This window comes from Microtus pennsylvanicus, chromosome 21 (genome assembly GCF_037038515.1).
Source record: "Microtus pennsylvanicus isolate mMicPen1 chromosome 21, mMicPen1.hap1, whole genome shotgun sequence".
In the NCBI taxonomy this organism is placed as follows: domain Eukaryota; kingdom Metazoa; phylum Chordata; class Mammalia; order Rodentia; family Cricetidae; genus Microtus; species Microtus pennsylvanicus.
The window spans coordinates 1,568,048-1,586,328 of record NC_134599.1 but is presented as its reverse complement, the minus strand read 5'-3'; positions in this window follow the sequence as shown (position 1 = coordinate 1,586,328).

Here is an 18,281-nt window from a genome sequence, read left to right as displayed (position 1 = left end):
CACAGGTGTCAGTGGAGCAGGACTCCCACCTCTAGCCTACGAAAGGAAGGTATTCAGAGATGTGGGCCAGGGCCCAATGAAGTAAAGAAGAGGGCCTGGGCCTAATGCTTAACCTGCAAAGGACTGAGCCCAAAGATGAAGAGATGTGGGTTGGGCCTAATGTTTAACCTGCAAAGGACAGAGCCCAAAGATGAAGAGATGTGGGCCTGGGCCTAAACCATTTCCTGAAGAGGCCTGGGCCCAGAGAAAAAGATATGGGGGCCTGGGCCTAATTTTCTCCTGAAGAGGCCTGGGCCCAATGAAGAAGTGATATGGGCCTGGGCCTAATCCTTTTACTGAAGAGGCCTGGGCTCAATGAAAAAGAGATGTGGGCCAAAACCTTTCCTTGAAGAGGCCTGGACGCAATAAATAAGAGGTGTAGGCCTGGACCAAATCCTTACACTGAAGAGGCCTGAACCGAAAGAAGAGGAGATATGGGCCTGGGCCTAATTTTTTTCGGAAGTGGCCTGGGCCCAAAAAGAAGATATGTGGGCCTAGGTGTAATTCTTACCATGAAAAGGCTTCAGCCAATGAAGAAGAGATGAGGGCCTGGGCCTAACCATTCCTTTAATTGGCCTAGGCCCAAAGAAGAAGAAATATGGGCCGGGACCTAACCCTTTTCCTGAAGAGGTTGGGGCCTAATCCTTATCCGGAAGAGTCCTGAGCCCTAGGTAGGAGAGATGTGGACCTGGGTTTTTCCTAACACTGAAGATGCTTTGGCCTTATGAAAAATAGATGTGGGCCTGACCCATTTCTATCCTGAAGGAGACTTGAGTCCGAGAGAAAAACAGATGTAGGTTTGAGCCTTTCAAACTGAAGTAGGCATAACATTTAGAAGGAAAATGTGACACGTTGCCTGTTTAAAATGTTGAAGAGACCCAGAGCCATAAAACAGCTTTCGGCCTGGGTCATTAAATAAGCCTAAGAAGACCTTGGACTGAATAAAAAAGAAAAGCTTGGCTAGGCCGACCCTTGTCTCTGAGTAGGTCTGATTAATGCATATTTGGAGTTCTTCTGAGTAACTGACTCCTGGACACATTATATCTGCCAAGATTCAGATCCTGATGATGACCACCTGATTACTAACCTAGGGGCCAGGCCATGGACAGACCTCAAAGGAAATCAGTCTGCTCCTGAAGTGCAGGTAGCCTGAGTGATCATCTTCAAGGGTGTGCGGGCCGCGCCTTTGCTCCCTGCATTCCAGGACACAATCCCACCACGAAGGAGCCAGGCCTTAAAGGGCCATAACCCCATCTTAAGGGTCAAAGGAAATGGACGCCCCAAGAACCATGACCTGGTCTGAAGCCAGGCATTATCTTCATGTCAATTTCTTTGACCACACCACAGGCCATGCCATGTTCACCAAGACAATCAGAATCTTCACCAGTGAGTGACATCGGATCATAGGCCACGAACTCTGATCACTAAGGAGATCGTCTGACAGCTCCTTTTGGTTCTGTCTTGGTTTGTGAGTTATAGTTGTGATTGTCCCAACACAGGCAAACTTCTCACCAATGTGGCATGGCTTCGAAATAATCTGGACCCCACATGAATGTCAAACGACAGGGACACAGCTTGGAATGGAGGGTGAGCGGGCCGCACCCAGGAAATCCTCTGTGTCCAGGTCAAGAACAATGGTTTGACCTTTTGTCTGATTTGGACATGTACATGTTCTTCACACTATAACACCATGAGTTAGTTTTCTCAAGAATAAGATAAGTTCAAAGGCCATAAACTGATATCAGTGGGGCCGTGCAAGCTCCTTGATTACCAGTAAGTCAAGTCCATGTTAAATTTAGGGTGTATGGGCCACTCCCTCTCTTTACAAGAACCAATACTTTCCTGACAGTAAGGTAGTCAAGACAAGAAACTATGACTTGATTGTCACAAGCACCGTTTCTCCTCAGTTATAACAACATGGTCATAACTATGTATCAAGAGTGATCACATGGTACATGGTCCTACAATGACTTTACTGATTTTTATCCACATCTAGATTCTTTTCACCAAGCATATTAAATGCAGACAGAAGGCTTCCTGAGTTGATGGCAGACCACAAATGGATAGCAATGTGCACAGTGGCTCACTTTCCACCAAGAAACCTCTGTCAGATTTGTATTCTCTTCCTCAAATCCAAGAGATATTCTCACCGTGGAGAGGACGCGGGAGTATAAAACATGGCCTTCATCATGTATGATAGACACCAGAGACATAATCTGGACAATTTGGCAAGAGGGGTGTGTGGCCTGCACCCAGAAGCCATTATGTGCCCAGCTGTCTCCAATAGATCCAGGAAAGTGATCATGTTGGTGTCGGCCAACACCACAGTCAGAGAAAAACGGAATTACCAGAGTTGGTATTGTGGTATGTGACATCAGCCTCGCAAACTTCCAGACTGTGGTCCAAATCTTCATTTCCTGATATACCAGGTTCCCCACCTTCTCATTGCTGACTTTGTCCCTCAGCCTGACCTGATCAGAAACATCAAGTAATCCATTGGATTAAGATGACATGACCCAGGAGTACAGACATAACTAATAAAAATGTGTAATGGAAAACCCTGAACTTCCTCCTCTGGGGGCATGTTTGGTGGCTATTCAAAGACTAGACATGTGTTCTTGTGTTTCTTCACAGGAACCCACCTGGAAGAGCCAGAAACCTGATGACTACAGATCACTTCGAGGTCTAAAGCCTTGTGGTCATTAGTCTTACACTTAATATCGTTTCTACATTTTGTATATAGTTTTGAATAAATATGTTGATATGCTATTATGGTTTACCTTGAAATTTCTATTTGGCTCTTCCTTTTTCTGAAGATCGGTGAACCTCCATCCATGGTTTGTGTCTTTGTCATTTGCAGGAATTGCTTTAAAAACCAAAAATTTAGTGAAAGGGGCCAAGTAGGCAAGATCCCTCACCTAGCTACAAAATCACTGGGATAAAATTTCTAACTGGGGGGGGGGGGCTGCTCCCAACCCCATCTGGTGCCAAAATCTGATTCAAGTTTCTGAGGAAGGTGTTGGAGGCAGAGGAGTAACTGAAGGTCCAGTGTGGATCACATGACACCAGCATCTGGAAATTGTCCTCCAGGGAGACTCCACATGAGGAAGAATGGACTCCCACTGATGTCCGCTGCATGGGGCCACAACACATTCAGGTACAGTCCATGTCAGAGCAACAGTAAAATGTGCTCTGCTCCTTCAATTAGAGGCCCTAGAGGCTGACCTGTTGCATCTCTGGATTTGCTTCTATGCTCTTTGGAAGCACAGGTTACAGATTTGTTTGTGAGTTCCATATTGTAATAGACACAGTGAGGGTGTCTCCTAGAAATGACATGGAATCTGTACCCAGGATATCACAAAATATGGAAGCCAAAATGAAATAGAAAGATGGACAGTCCCATTGGACCTGCTTTTGTGGGTGGAGGAAACCTCATGGGGACACAACCCGAGACAGAGAGCTATCAGCAATTCAGGAATCCTGATAGAGGGAGAACTAGCTGTCCCTAGAGATGAGTCCTCCACCTGGTTATGCAGTATCTAGTACTCAGACCTGACATCTACACGTGCAAACATCACTGAACAGGCACAGCCTATTGGAGTCATACATTCATTCATTTTTCTAAAAATTTGTATCAGTAAGAAAAACATCCCATGAATTTTCGGGAAAGAGAAGGAAAAAGATAAGAGAGCAAGAAAAATAGTGCAACCGGTGAGTTTTTATTTTCAGTTTATGATTTATAATTGTAAAATTTTAGGAACTATTTAATGGGAGACTTTGGCTGGGTTAGATTCTGAATATTGTAGCATTTATGCAGTAAAACAGATTTCCTGTGTAGGTATTGTATTTCAACACTCTTGTATCCACACCTAGATCTCTCTTCTCCCAAGGAGACACAAACAGACATTGCAGCATCATGTTAGACAGGCGGTTTCTATAGCAACAGGGAGAGCCATCTTGAGCCTTTAAATCAGCTGACATCAGGGCATAAAGCTCTATCCTCTCCTTACAACCCCTCCACCCATACATTTCCACAAGCCCATCTCTCATAGTAAACCAATGGCTACTATGCTGCCTGCATCTGGAAGGAAAGCCACACAGAGAGAAGACCACAAGCACACTCAGCTTCTCACTGGAGCAGCAGAACCCTGGTCAGTCTTTTGTTTCAGATTTGTACAGGTACCTGAGTGAGTCAGACTCCAGAAAGCCAGGAGTTATTTTATATATAATATATCTTTCAATTTCACTTTTATATTTAGATATACACACACCTCAAATACATTTACAATGCTTTTGTATTATCTACAAAGAAATTGAACCGGGGGCTGGAGAGATGGCTCAGTGGTTAAGAGTATTGCCTGCTCTTCCAAAAGTCCTGAGTTCAATTCCCGGCAACCACATGGTGGCTCACAACCATCTGGAATGAGGTCTGGTGCCCTCTTCTGGCATGCAGACATGTATACATAACAAATAAATAAATAAATATTTAAAAAAAAAAGAAATTGAACCATTTTCACTTTTTATGCAAATGAGTTGAATAGTCCATGTCAGGGATTAATCTTTGAGATCTATGTAATTCACTCAGGAGAAACCAAAGAAATGAGAAGCTCTGGGTACAGAAAGAACTTGTTTATATTGTTACAAGTTAAGTGCCATCTATTACCTGAGTTCCAAATCCCAGGAGAATTCTTAAAAAGTGGTTTTCAGTATCCAGCCTCTTCATTCATCATTACTTTGTCAGTATGTAATCTCCGGTCTGATATTTGACACCAGGTCAGGAGTTGATTGCTACACAGGCAGTTCTGACCTTGAACTCGCGTCTCTCCTCCTTTCTCTGTCTCTCAAGTTAAGAGATTCCCCGACCACCACATGAACACACAAAGCTTGCAATCTTCACACCTGACCTCAATGTGGAGGCTTTTAAATGGTTCGTCAAGGAGGATGAAGAGCAAGTGGAGTAAACACCAATTCATCTTGAACCAAGCTCCTCTGCCTATCTACCTAAAGGTTACATTGATGAGGGGCACTTATGTCGTACACAGAAGAGTCAAACAGCAAGACTATTAACTAAATTTTATGTAAAATTAATGAAAATCAAGCTTGTACATACAGTTCTACCTTACAAAGGAAGCAGCTTTAAAAATCATTTTGTAAAATTATTCTTTTTACCTACATTTTCTTTCTTTCTTTCTTTTTTTTTTTACCTACATTTTCTGTAACTATACTGATTCTCTATAAGGAAGGGTTGCCTTTATTTGTAATTTTGCAAATCTCATCACCAGGGAGTATTTATTAAAACACTATGGTATTGACTTTCTGCTCTTGCTGTGCCTAAGATGTTTCACCCGAACCAACACAGGTGTTAACAGCCACACATTAGAGCTGAATGCAACATCTGTCACATAAGGCACACAGGGTAGAGGAGTGATAACAAATCTCCTCAAAACTCAGCAACAGAGCTCCATGACTTTCCATTAGATCTTGTTTCAATTGGGTCCCAGGCTACTTCATAATTAAGTATAGAAATAGAAAGAAATGTAACAGTAATTAAAATAACCTTTTCCCCAAAGATGATGAAACATTTCTCATAGGCTTCAGTAAGATCCGCAAGGCAGGAGTTCACATCTCCTGGAAAAGGGAAATAGTTGAAAAGGATTAGTGAATGAGCCCATCATCTGACTCTGCGGCCAAAATCCTTTAGTCCAAAGCACATAGAGCTGAGCCGCAGTGACAATGACTTCCACTGCACATAGAGAAAAATTCAGTAACAGTGAATTCTCACCCTGTTCCTTTAAAATATAAAAACTTTTTATAACCATTTTAGCAGCATTAAACAATGACTTTCAAGTAATACATATTAGTTAATTTCTGAGGATATTGTACATAAATATAGTGTACTTTTGACATTGTCTCCTTAATTTCTCCACATCCTCCCTTATCTCACAACTATCAGTGAGATCATTTCATGTTCTTGTTCTCATGTGTGTAGGTCTGTCCACCAAATGCTGCTCAACTTACCCTTGCATCAGCACCATAGGGAAAGCTGACTCCTCCTCCTCAGAAGCCACCAACTGTCAACAGCTTCTCTGTTACGGGAGGGGTCAGTGAGCTCCTTTCCCTTCCATTCTAGAATACTGGCAGGCTTGATCACAGTGTTCCTAAGTGCAGCTAGACTCTCATGTTTATAAGATACAGCTTCATTGCAATTCTATGACCTCTGGATCTAAAACCTTTTCATCCTTCTTCCTGGATGGTGTCTGAGCCTCAGAAGAAGGCTCAATAGGAATAACACATTTATGCCTTTGAATTCCATAGACACTCCTCTGAGTTTTGAGGGTTTTTTTTGTGTGTGTGTGTGTGTGAAACACAGATTCCTGCATTAAGAAACTTCTCTGATGAGTAGAGAGAGCTCCCTAACCTATGAGTATAGAGATGTGAAGTCAGGGGGCAATTTGATATGGCCATTTAATATAGTAATTGTTGTAGGTCCATCATGGAGGCCTGGGAGTTTGCCAGGCATAGATTTTCTACAGATTAAAGTTATGAGATTATATGTGACTATATGTTTTATCAAACCATCATACATGGAAAAATTACCAAACTATAAAGAACCAGCAAGAGGAAAGAGAGTTCTGCAGGTGGAAAGATAAAGAACAAGCTGCCAGCATCTGGATTCCAGATCTCAGACAATTTGCTGTTGTCCTCTCACATGGTGATTGATAGAAGAGAGACAGACACCATGTGATTACATGGCATTAAGGTGACAAATTCACTCCAACAGGCCCTCATAACCATGACAGCAGTCCTCCATGAGGATGAGAACAGGAACATCTCCCTAAATGTTCACCTCCCGGTACTAATGCCCTGGTGAGCAAACTACCAACCCTTGTCTATACGTGGACACCTGGAGGACCTACGTGACAGATGGGAACACACAAATGGATCTATTCAATAGTTGAACCCTCAAAGCTTGTCGTCTGACCTCCTGTCTCCTCTATTTCAGGCTCAGCTGTTCCTGGAAGAGACTGAAGATCACTTACAGTTTCCTCAAAACACTATGGCTGTTAGCGCCAAAGCCTGGGGTTTTTGTTTTTTGTTTTTTTTTTGTTTTTTTTTTTTGATTGTTGTTTTTCCATGATCAGCTGCTAAAGCAGTGCTTTCCTTCAGTTTCCCTTCCCTGGAGTTCTCAAAGGATCTCCTGTGATCCTCATGCCTGGGACTATCTGAGCCCATGTGTGTTGGTGGAGCTTTCTGTTTGCCCTGTTTCACAGCTGTTCAGTCTCAAAGAAACACACAGAGGCCTACATTAATTATAAACTGCTTGTCCTATTAGCTCGGGCTTCTTATTAATTAACTCTTACATTTTACATTAACCCATAATTCTTGTCTAAGATTCTTGTCTAGGAAAAAACATCTCATGAATTTGAGGGAGAGAGAAGGATAGTGCAAACGGTGAGTTTTTATTTTCAGTTTACAAATTATAATTGTAAAATTGTGGGAACTATTTAATGGGAGACTTTGGCTGGGTTAGAGACTGAATATTGTAGCATTTATGCAGTAAAACAGATTTCCTGTGTAGGTATTGTATTTCAACATGTAGATTCTCTTCTCCCAAGGAGACACAAACACAGACATTGCAGCATCATGTAGTACTTACGGGTGCTATGGCAACAGGGGGAGCCATCTTGAGCCTTTAAATCAGCTGACATCAGGGCATAAAGCTCTATCCTATCCTGCAACCTCTCCACCCATACATTTCCACAAGCCCATCTCTCATAGTAAACCAGTGACTACTATGCTGCCTGCATCTGGAAGGAAAGCCACACAGAAGAGAGGACCACAAGCACACTCAGCTTCTCACGGGAGCAGCAGAACCCTGGTCTGCCTTTTGTTTCAGATTTGTACAGGTACCTGTGTGAGTCAGACTCCAGAAAGCCAGAAATTGGCCTATTTTTTTTAAAATTTATTATTTTAGTTACCTGAGAAGAATTGATTCAGATATGACAGTCAACTATTTTCCCATGCTATGAATACACTTAAAATGCTTTTTAAAATCTTTTTGTATTTTAATCACCTTTATAGCTGTGAACTATACAGCTTTTGTGTTTTTAAAGATTTTTTTCTGTCTCTGACTAATGAGATTGTCTTTTGTAACTTACAGTCACAACCTCTTTATTAGGCTGGGTCACCTGTCTCCTAGGCTCACTTGCTGGCCAGTATCTTTACATTATATCTTATCTTCTGACACCTCCTATTGGAAAAGAACTCACATGTAAATGAGCAGTCAGGATGTATTGTACAAGAGAAGAGTAAATAAAAAGAAAAAAATTCCTGCTTCTACCATAATATATTCCAAATTTGCAGGGACAGGTCATTCCATGTAGAATCATATTTCATGGCAAAATAACAGCAGTCAGTCTAATGACTTTTTGATCCAATATTTTTTTTATTTATTTTAATCCTGGTCACAGCTTCCTCTCCTTCGTCTTCTTCCGTTCCTTCCCCTCTATCTGCCCCATCCACTCCTCCTCTGTTTCTGTTCAGAAAGGAGTAGCTCCCATAGGTGTCGACAAAGCATGGCATATCAAGTTGAGGTTGGACTAAACACCTCCCTCTGTATAAGGCTGGGAGAGGCAACCCAATATGATGAATAGGTTCCCATGCAGTAGTTCAAGTGTTAGGCACAGGCCCTGATCTCACTTCTAGGTGTGGGACCAAGTGTAGAACACGCTACACAACTGTCATACATGCAGAGTGCCGAGGTCAGTTCCATGCAGCCTCCTTAGCTGCCAGTGGAGTCTGTGAGCTTCAGGAGCCCAGGTTATTTGTTTCTGTGGGTTCCCTTGTGATGACCTTAACCCCCAAGGCTGATACAGTCTTTCCTCTCTGTCATCAACAGGATTCCTGGAGCTCCTCAGCCCAGGGCTTGGCTGTGAATCTCTGCCTCTGCTTCCATCCGTTATTGGATAGAGTATTTCCGATGGCAATAGGAGAGTTACCAGTCTGCTTACAGTAGATGGCCAGTTCAAGCACCCTCTCCACCATTACTAGGAATCTTAGGGGTCATCCTTGTGGGTTCCTGGAGGGTTCCCTGGCAGCAGGTTCCTCCCTAATCCCCAAATGGACCCCCCATCAAGAAGTCCCTTTTGCTGTTCTCCCCTCCGTCCTGCCTCCACCCAGCCTCCTGCACCCAGCCCACCAAATCTGCTTCCTCTAGTTCCCATCCGACCATCCCCCAACCACACCCCTCCCAGTTAGCCCAGGAGATCTCTTCTATTTCCCTTTCCCAGGGAAATTCGTGCATCCCTCTTTGGGCCCTTCTTGCTATCTAGCCTCTCTGCGTCTGTGATTTTAGGTTGATTTTAGGTTATCCTGGGCTTTCCTCCTAATAACCACCTATGAGTGAGTATACACCATGTTTGTCTTTCTGGCTCTGGTTACCTCTCGGAATAATTACCTGGAAACAACATAGATGCTCCTCAGCCGAAGAATGGATGAGAAAAATGGTACATTTACACAACGGAGAACTGCTCAGCTGTAAACGTGATGACCACTGCTTGTAAAAAGTATTTCCACATAAAGCAAAAGCATAGGAATTGAAAACTGACTGCTATTTTAACACTGCGCCATCATGCCTTCTTTTTTTTTTATTTATTTATTATGTATACAATATTCTGTCTGTATGTCTGAAGGCCAGAAGAGGGCGCCAGACCTCTTTACAGATGGTTGTGAGCCACCATGTGGTTGCTGGGAATTGAACTCAGGACCTTTGGAAGAGCAGGCAATGCTCTTAACCTCTGAGCCATCTCTCCAGCCCCCCATCATGCCTTCTTATAACAGGATTTTATACTGTTTCTCTCTTTCTCTATTCCTCCCTATTCCTCCCTCCCTGACCCTCAGTAAAGAAATTGAGCTTAGGGTCTTGCCACAGCCCTCGCCCCTTTTCTCTTTGGTTGTCCATTTAGTTCCCTACAGAATTTTATTTGTCTGTGATTGATTTTTTTATTTGAAAGTCTGATTACCTTACTACACAATTCTACAATAATATATATATATATATATATAAACATTAAAACATTTTCTGTGACCAAATGTCTTTAACTGTGAAATTTTCTCATTAGTTAATACTTAATTGATCAAAATGACAAATAAAAACATTTGTAAAATAATTTGTCAGAAACTTTCAAGTTTGAGAGATGTACCTCTCAATGGCTGAAGGAGCCTTCTTTAATGCACACACACAGACAGGCACACACACACACACACACACACACACACACACACGCATGCACACACGCACGATGTTATACTGGTCTAGAATGAGACAATGCTTGGCATTAATGCTATTCCTGTTTTTTCCTCTTGGTTTGGCCAATGCTGGCACAGAGCAATCTTTTCCACATAAATAAATCAGCAGGAATGGGAACAATCTTTCTATGGTGATGCCAGCCAGTTCTTTGTGCTCCTTTAAGATAAACGCCCCAGACGGTATGGAGGTCTAGCGTCTGTTTTTAATGGTCCATTAGTGGATACACCTGCCTTCCTTTTGTTGAAAACAATATGGTGGAAACTGCTTGGCTTGCAGAAGGATTCTCTAGCCAGCCACCAGAGCCTGTCTGCTTCTCAGTATCCGGATGTGTATCCAAACCGTTATCAAATGACTATAAATTCAGCCCTGACTTGAGAAGCATTCTGCTTAAGCTAATCTCTCTAAAATGTTTGGGAAGTTTGAGATATTGTGAGTTTAGTAGTTTAATAGTTACTGTGACTCTGTTTCTAAAATGTCCTGGTTAGTTTTTATTGTCAAGTTGATACAACCAAGAGTGTCCTGGGAAGAGGACTTTCAACTGAAAAACAACCTCAGTTGATCAGATTTACCTGTGCACATGTCTGTGAGGTAATCTGCTAGACGGATAAGGATGGAGGGGAGTCCAGGCCACTGTGGGGGGCACTGTCCTGCATAAGGAAGCGAACAGAGCAGAAGTCGGGAGCAAGCTAGCTTTTTGTAATCCCCAAGACACTGGGTCCTTGGGTCCTGTGAGGGATCCAGAGTCTGGGGGATTAGAAATCGATGCCACTTCAATTTCACTGACTCTTCTCCAAGTGACAGATCTGGGATGTTCCTACAGAAAAGAAAGCTCTGCCCTTGGGGGCTCTTTCGGAACATACAACCCCAAATGTGCTACTTCGGAATAAGAAGTATTTCAAGCTGAAGCCATGAAACAAACAGCAGGTTCAAGAAGATCGCTCCAATATGTGTTGCTTCCAAAAGACAAAAATGGAATTCCCTTTCGGAAGTCCCCACCCCACCTACCCCTTACCAAGAAGACAATGATGTTCTCGTCATGATGGCAGATGAGGCCAAGGAAAAGTTGTACAAACCCTTATGTTCCTGCTCACTTCTCTGCCTAATTGTCTTTGCTTGCTGTCTTATTTAGGGTTCCTGTTGTCATGAAGAGACACCATGACCACAGCAACATTTAATTGGTTTGGCTCATTTACAGTTTAGAGATTCAATCCATTATCATCATGACAGGGAGCATGGCAGCATGCAGGCGGACGTGGTGCTGGAGCTGAGAATGTTACCTCTTACAAGCAACGGGAAAGTCAGCTGATACACTGGGCAGTATCCTGAGCATAGGAAACTTCAAAGCCCGCCCCCACAGTGACATGTTTCCTCTAACAAGGCCACACCCACTCCAACAAAGCCACACCTCCTAATAGTGCCACTCCCTATGAGATCATGAGCCAATTACATTCAAAATACCACACTTGTTTTAGCACAGTTTCACAGGTCACTACTTCCCATCCAAGCCAGCCTATGTGGATTGATGCTTCTTTAAGCTCCTCAGGAAGGCGCCCTCTAGGTAAAACTTGCTTTAACTACATTTGTATCATTTTCCTCTGCTGAGCTATCTTATGCCACTTTAATTCAGGTCCAGCTGTGTGAGGGAGGTCTGAGGTAAAGATTTGCCCCCTTTACAGGTTCTTTGGACACATCCCCTTCTTTTTCGATCTGTTTATTTTTTCCTTACTTTCTGCACACAGAAAGTGTCACCCACAGTCAATGGGAATGTAAAAATTAAATAGATGTATAACGAAGAGGGAGGAGCTAATCTGGGTCAATTTGTCCAGATTTGGAGACTGATTAAATGGCTGGAGAGGAAAAAGAACTTTATATAAAATACCAAATTCTAGTTGGTAGGTTGATTCTCACAAACTTGCAGAACTATCACATGCTAGGACCCCAAATCTAAGCCAGCATATTTCAGATAACGGATCTGAGCTTCTCCCCGCCAGAGAAAGAAGTCATTCATGAGCAAAGGGCTAATGTTAGGACCAATTCTGGCACTGGGCTGGAGCATATGTGTCAACATTTTCTCGTGGTTAGCATCTTTTTTTTGTAGAGAAATATAGATGTGTTTTGGTTGTCATCTTGACTGGACCAAGGGACATCTGGAAATGAGCTAAGCCCTCTTTCTAGGCATGTCTGTGAAGGTTTTTGCAGTAGGTCCTTGGCAGGTAGACCACAAACTCTCAGTGAGCGGAGCCATCCAGCAGGGCAGGGCCACAGTGGAGCAAGAAAGCAGAAGCAGAAAGTTGGCGTCGACTCAACTGGGGCCCTTGGACAGTTTTGATGCTGTTGTGACCCAGACTCCTCAGCTGTTGGCTGTGGCCTTGCACCATCATCTCCCTAGAGATGTCAGGCTTTGCCTGGGTCTGGCGCTGCGTTCTTGGCCACAGTTATTCTGGTTTTCCTGTAGCTGTAGCCTGCAGGCAGCTTCCGTGGGATCATCCCTCCTCTGATCATGCTACTAAACCCATGGTTTTGATCATATTCTCTTGGTTCTGTTGCCCTGGAGAGAAAGTAATGCAGGGTTTGTGTGTGTGGCTGCCTGCACATGGTCTTCATGCATTTCCAAGCTCCGTCTACTGACTCCGGGAAGAGATGTCCTGCAATAGCAAACACAGCCCACACTCAGGTCTTGGTACCTGAAGTCCACTCTGTAGAGAACTAAGAGATGAGGGGAAACCAATGCTTTTTCTGTGTGCGGGCAGCCAGTGTTCTTAACTGCAGAGCAATCTCTCCAGCCTCAACAGTTTAAATTTACAGAAAATCTGAGGGGAAAGGTGAAGTCATCATGGCCTCCTCACCATGGCCTCCAGTTTCTCCTGTCAGTAACATGTTGCATTAGTGTAGCATTGTGCTGTCAATCAAATTATATTCATATATTTTATTAACTAAAGTCTATAGCTTTACCCCAGGGGTCTCTTTTGCTGTTTTGCATTCTGTGGGTCCTGGCAAGTGGATGCTAACAGGAACCCACAAATTAGACAGATTATCTTCTTACCGAGAGATTCTTGTGATGGCTGTTGTGGGTTGTCAGATTGGCTATATCAGAAATGAACTGCAATCCAGAAGCAGAGGGCACACGGTGATCCAGACCTTGAGGCTGGGAGACGCAGGCTTTTGATTCAGCTCTTGAGGTGGGTGACACACAAATTTATTCCAGATCTTGATACAGGAAGACACAGCTCGTTAAGGACAGTGGGAGAGGGAAGGTTTCCTTCTTCTTTGCCTGCTTACCCTCCCCTCGGCAGTACACCCGTCCCTTCACGGCATTGGAGCCTGCTGCTTTGGAGTTCCAACATGTCCTGAAGACTAGCTGAGACGCCCAGCCTTGTGGAACTGAGGAACTACTGGACTCTTGCTATTCACAGATAGCTACTGTTGGACTGCAGTCTGTCATTCTGATAAATTTACACACACACACACACACACACACACACACACACACACACACACACACGGACGCACACACACACACACAAACACAAACACACACGGACGCACACGCACACACAAATCTCTCAAAATATTGTTTAACATTTCCAGGCTGGGCCAGAAGCAAAACAGCAAATTTAAGAGGTAACCAGCAGGGGGCAGTGTTGGCAAGACATTGACAACAGTTACTAAGTAGCATATTTGAACTTAAATGAGAGTTTCTAATTCTTTAATTTCTTCCCTAGACCACTTAAAATTTTTGAAATTCTCTCTCTCTTCCCCCTCCGTATGTATGTGAGACACACACACAGAAAGAGAGAGAGAGAGGGGGGGGGGGGAGGGAGAGAGAGAGAAAGAGAGAGAGAGAGAGAGAGAGAGAGAGAGAGAGAGAGCGAGCGAGCGAGCCTGTAAGGGCACATTGTCAAAGAAACAGTCCCAACAGTGTGGTTAGAGCAGTGAAGGCCTGGAACAAAGGCAGCCTCACTGTGCTTCCTTCAGCTTGCCTTTTCCCTAGGGCATAGACAGGTGTGGCTCGAGGTCATAGGCTTCTCTCTGCGGCTCTGATCCACAAGGATTGGCCTGCAGGTGTTAAGGCTGCTGAACCTAACTTCTCTGAGGAGGCCCTGTAAGGCCTGGGCGGCTCTGAAACTGTCAGTAGCATTCCCTTCTCATGTATGACATATTTATAAAAACACACACAGAGGCGGCTTTGAAAGCTGGCCTTGGGTGGGAACATGGTCGTGAAACACCCACGTACATTATTTCTATTTTCGAGATGATCTTTATTAATTGGCAAAAATAAGAGACTGGACAACATTCTGGAGCTTGTTGTGGGGTATTCTGATCACACTCTGACATTCCTGAGACCACCAATAAAGTTTACGTTGAATCAAAGAGCAGAGCTAGCTACTAGTTGACTAAACTTAGCCATAAACGTTTTAGAAGACAGAGGAAGGAGAGAGAAAGAGAGAAGGTCACTGACTGCCTCTCTGCTGCTCCCCTGTTCACTCAGGTTCCTATCCTGATAGCTGACTCCCAAGTTTTTATTGATAAAAATAATTAGATAAACACTTTAACAGCTGAAAGGAGAAATGCCTTCTTACTGGGTCACAGCCTCCACCTCACTCAACATTATTCCCACGATTATCTCAAAAGTTAAAGTTGTATTAGAGAAGGCTTGTGGAAGTCAAGCATGGCTTTCCCTGCAAAATGCTTCTTTTTTTAATTTTTTTTTAAATTTATTTATTTATTAAGGATTTCTGCCTCCTCCCCGCAACCGCCTCCCATTTCCCTCCCCCACCCCCCGATCAAGCCCCCTCCCTCATCTGCTCGAAGAGCAATCAGTGTTCCCTGACCTGTGGGAAGCCCAAGGACCGCCCACCTCTATCCAGGTCTAGTAAGGTGAGCATCCAAACTGCCTAGGCTCCCACAAAGGCAGTAAGTGCAGTAGGATCAAAAACCCACTGCGATTGTTCTTGAGTTCTCAGTATTCCTCATTGTCTGCTATGTTCAGCTAGTCCGGATTTATCCCATGCTTTTTCAGACCCAGGCCAGCTGGCCTTGGTGAGTTCCCGATAGAACATCCCCATTGTCTCAGTGTGTGGGTGCACCCCTCCCGGTCCTGAGTTCCTTGCTCGTGCTCCGTCTCCTTCTGCTCCTGATTTGGATCTTGAGATTTCTGTCCGGTGCTCCAATGTGGGTCTCTGTCTCCTTTCATCGCCTGATGAAGGTTAATATTCATGAGGATGCCTATGTGTTTGTCTTTGGATTCACCTTCTTATTTAGCTTCTCTAGGAACATGAATTATAAGCTCAGTGTCCTTTATTTATGGCTAGAAACCAAATATGAGTGAGTACATCCTCTTTTTGGGTCTGGCTTACCTCACTCAGGATAGTGCTTTCTATTTCCATCCATTTGTATGCAAAATTCAAGAAGTCCTTGTTTTTTACTGCTGAGTAATACTCTAATATGTATATATTCCATACTTTATTCATCCATTCTTCCGTTGAAGGGCATCTAGGTTGTTTCCAGGTTCTGGCTATTACAAACAATGCTGCCATGAACATAGTTGAGCATATACTTTTGTTGTATGATAGGGCATCTCTTGGGTATATTCCCAAGAGTGGTATTGCTGGACCCAGGGGTAGGTTGATCCCGAATTTCCTGAGAAACCGAAACACTGCTTTCCAGAGTGGTTGCACAAGTTTGCATTCCCACCAGCAATGGGTGAGTGTACCCCTTTCTCCACAACCTCTCCAGCAAAGGCTATCATTGGTGTTTTTTATTTTAGCCATTCTGACAGGTGTAAGATGGTATCTTAAAGTTGTCTTGATTTGCATTTCCCTGATCGCTAAGGAAGTTGAGCATGACCTTAAGTGTCTTTTGGCCATTTGAAGTTCTTCTGTTGAGAATTCTCTGTTCAGCTCAGTGCCCCATTTTATAGTTGGGTTGATTAGCCTTTTACGGTCTAGTTTCTTGATTTCTTTATATATTTTGGAGATCAGACCTTTGTCAGTTGCGGGGTTGGTGAAAATTTTCTCCCAGTCAGTGGGTTGCCTTTTTGTCTTAGTGACAGTGTCCTTTGCTTTACAGAAGCTTCTCAGACTCAGGAGGTCCCATTTATTCAATGATGCCCTTAGTGTCTGTGCTGCTGGGGTTATACGTAGGAAGTGGTCTCCTGTGCCCATGTGTTGTAGAGTACTTCCCACTTTCTCTTTTTATCAGGTTCAGTGTGTTCGGACTGATATTGAGGTCTTTAATCTATTTGGACTTGAGTTTTGTGCATGGTGATAGATATGGATCTATTTTCATTCTTCTACAGATTGACATCCAGTTTTGCCACCACAATTTGTTGAAGATGCTCTCTTTTTTCCATTGTATACTTTTAGCTCCTTTATCGAAAATCAGGTGTTCATAGGTTTGTGGGTTAAAGTCAGGGTCTTCTATTCGATTCCATTGGTCGACTTCTCTGTTTTTATGCCAATACCAAGCTGTTTTTAATACTGTAGCTCTGTAATAGAGTTTGAAGTCAGGGATGGTAATGCCTCCAGACAATCCTTTATTGTATAAGATTGTTTTGGCTATCCTGGGTTTTTTGTTTTTCCATATAAAGTTGATTATTGTCTTCTCCAGATCTGTGAAGAATTTTGATGGGATTTTGATGGGGATTGCATTGAATCTATAGATTGCTTTTGGTAGAATTGCCATTTTTACTATGTTGACCCTCCCAATCCAAGAGCAAGTTCCATTTTCTGGTGTCTTCTTCAATTTCTTTCTTCAAAGACTTATAGTTCTTGTCAAATAGATCTTTCACTTCCTTGATCAGAGTTACTCCAAAATATTTTATGCTATTTGTGGCTATCGTGAAAGGTGATGCTTCTCTGATTTCCCTCTCTGCTTCCTTATCCTTAGTGTATAGGAAGTCAACTGATTTTTTGGAGTTGATATTGTATCCTGCCACATTACTAAAGGTGTTTATCAGCTGTAGGAGTTCTTTGGTAGAGTTTTTGGGGTCGCTTATGTATACTATCATATCATCTGCAAATAACGAAAGCTTAACTTCTTCCTTTCCAATACGAATCCCCTTGATCTCCTTATGTTGTCTTATTGCTATTGCTAGAACTTCAAGCACTATATTGAAGAGGTATGGAGAGAGGGGACATCCTTATCATGTTCCTGATTTTAGTGGGATGGCTTTGAGTTTTTCTTCGTTTAATTTAATGTTAGCTGTTGGCTTGCTGTAAATAGCTTTTATTATATTTAGGTAGGATCCTTGTATCCCTATTCTCTCCAAGACCTTTATCATAAAGGGGTGTTGAATTTTGTCGAATGCTTTTTCAGCATCTAATGAAATGATCATATGGTTTTTTCTTTCAGTTTATTTATATGGTGGATTACATTGATAGATTTGCGTATGTTGAACCAGCCCTGCATCTCTGGGATGAAGCCTACTTGATCATAATGGATAATTTTTCTAATGTGTTCTTGGATTCGGTTTGCCAGTATTTTGTTGAGGATTTTTGCGTCGATGTTCATGAGTGAGATTGGCCTGTAATTCTCTTTCCTGGTTGAGTCTTTGTGTGGTTTTGGTATCAGAGTAACTGTAGCTTCATAAAAGGAATTTGGTAATGACCCTTCTGTTTCTATATTGTGGAATACATTAAGGAGTATAGGTATTAGCTCTTCTTGGAAGTTCTGGTAGAATTCTGCATTGAAACCATCTGGTCCTGGGCTTTTTTTGGTAGGGAGGTTTTTGATAACAGCTTTTAATTCTTCGCGACCAACAGGTCTGTTTAGATTGTTCACCTGGTCCTGGTTTAACTTTGGTATATGGTATTTATCTAAAAAAGTGTCCATTTCTTTTACATTTTCCAGTTTTGTGTTATACAGGCTTTTGTAGTAAGATCTAATGATTCTCTGAATTTCCTCTGTGTCTGTGGTTATGTCCCCCTTTTCA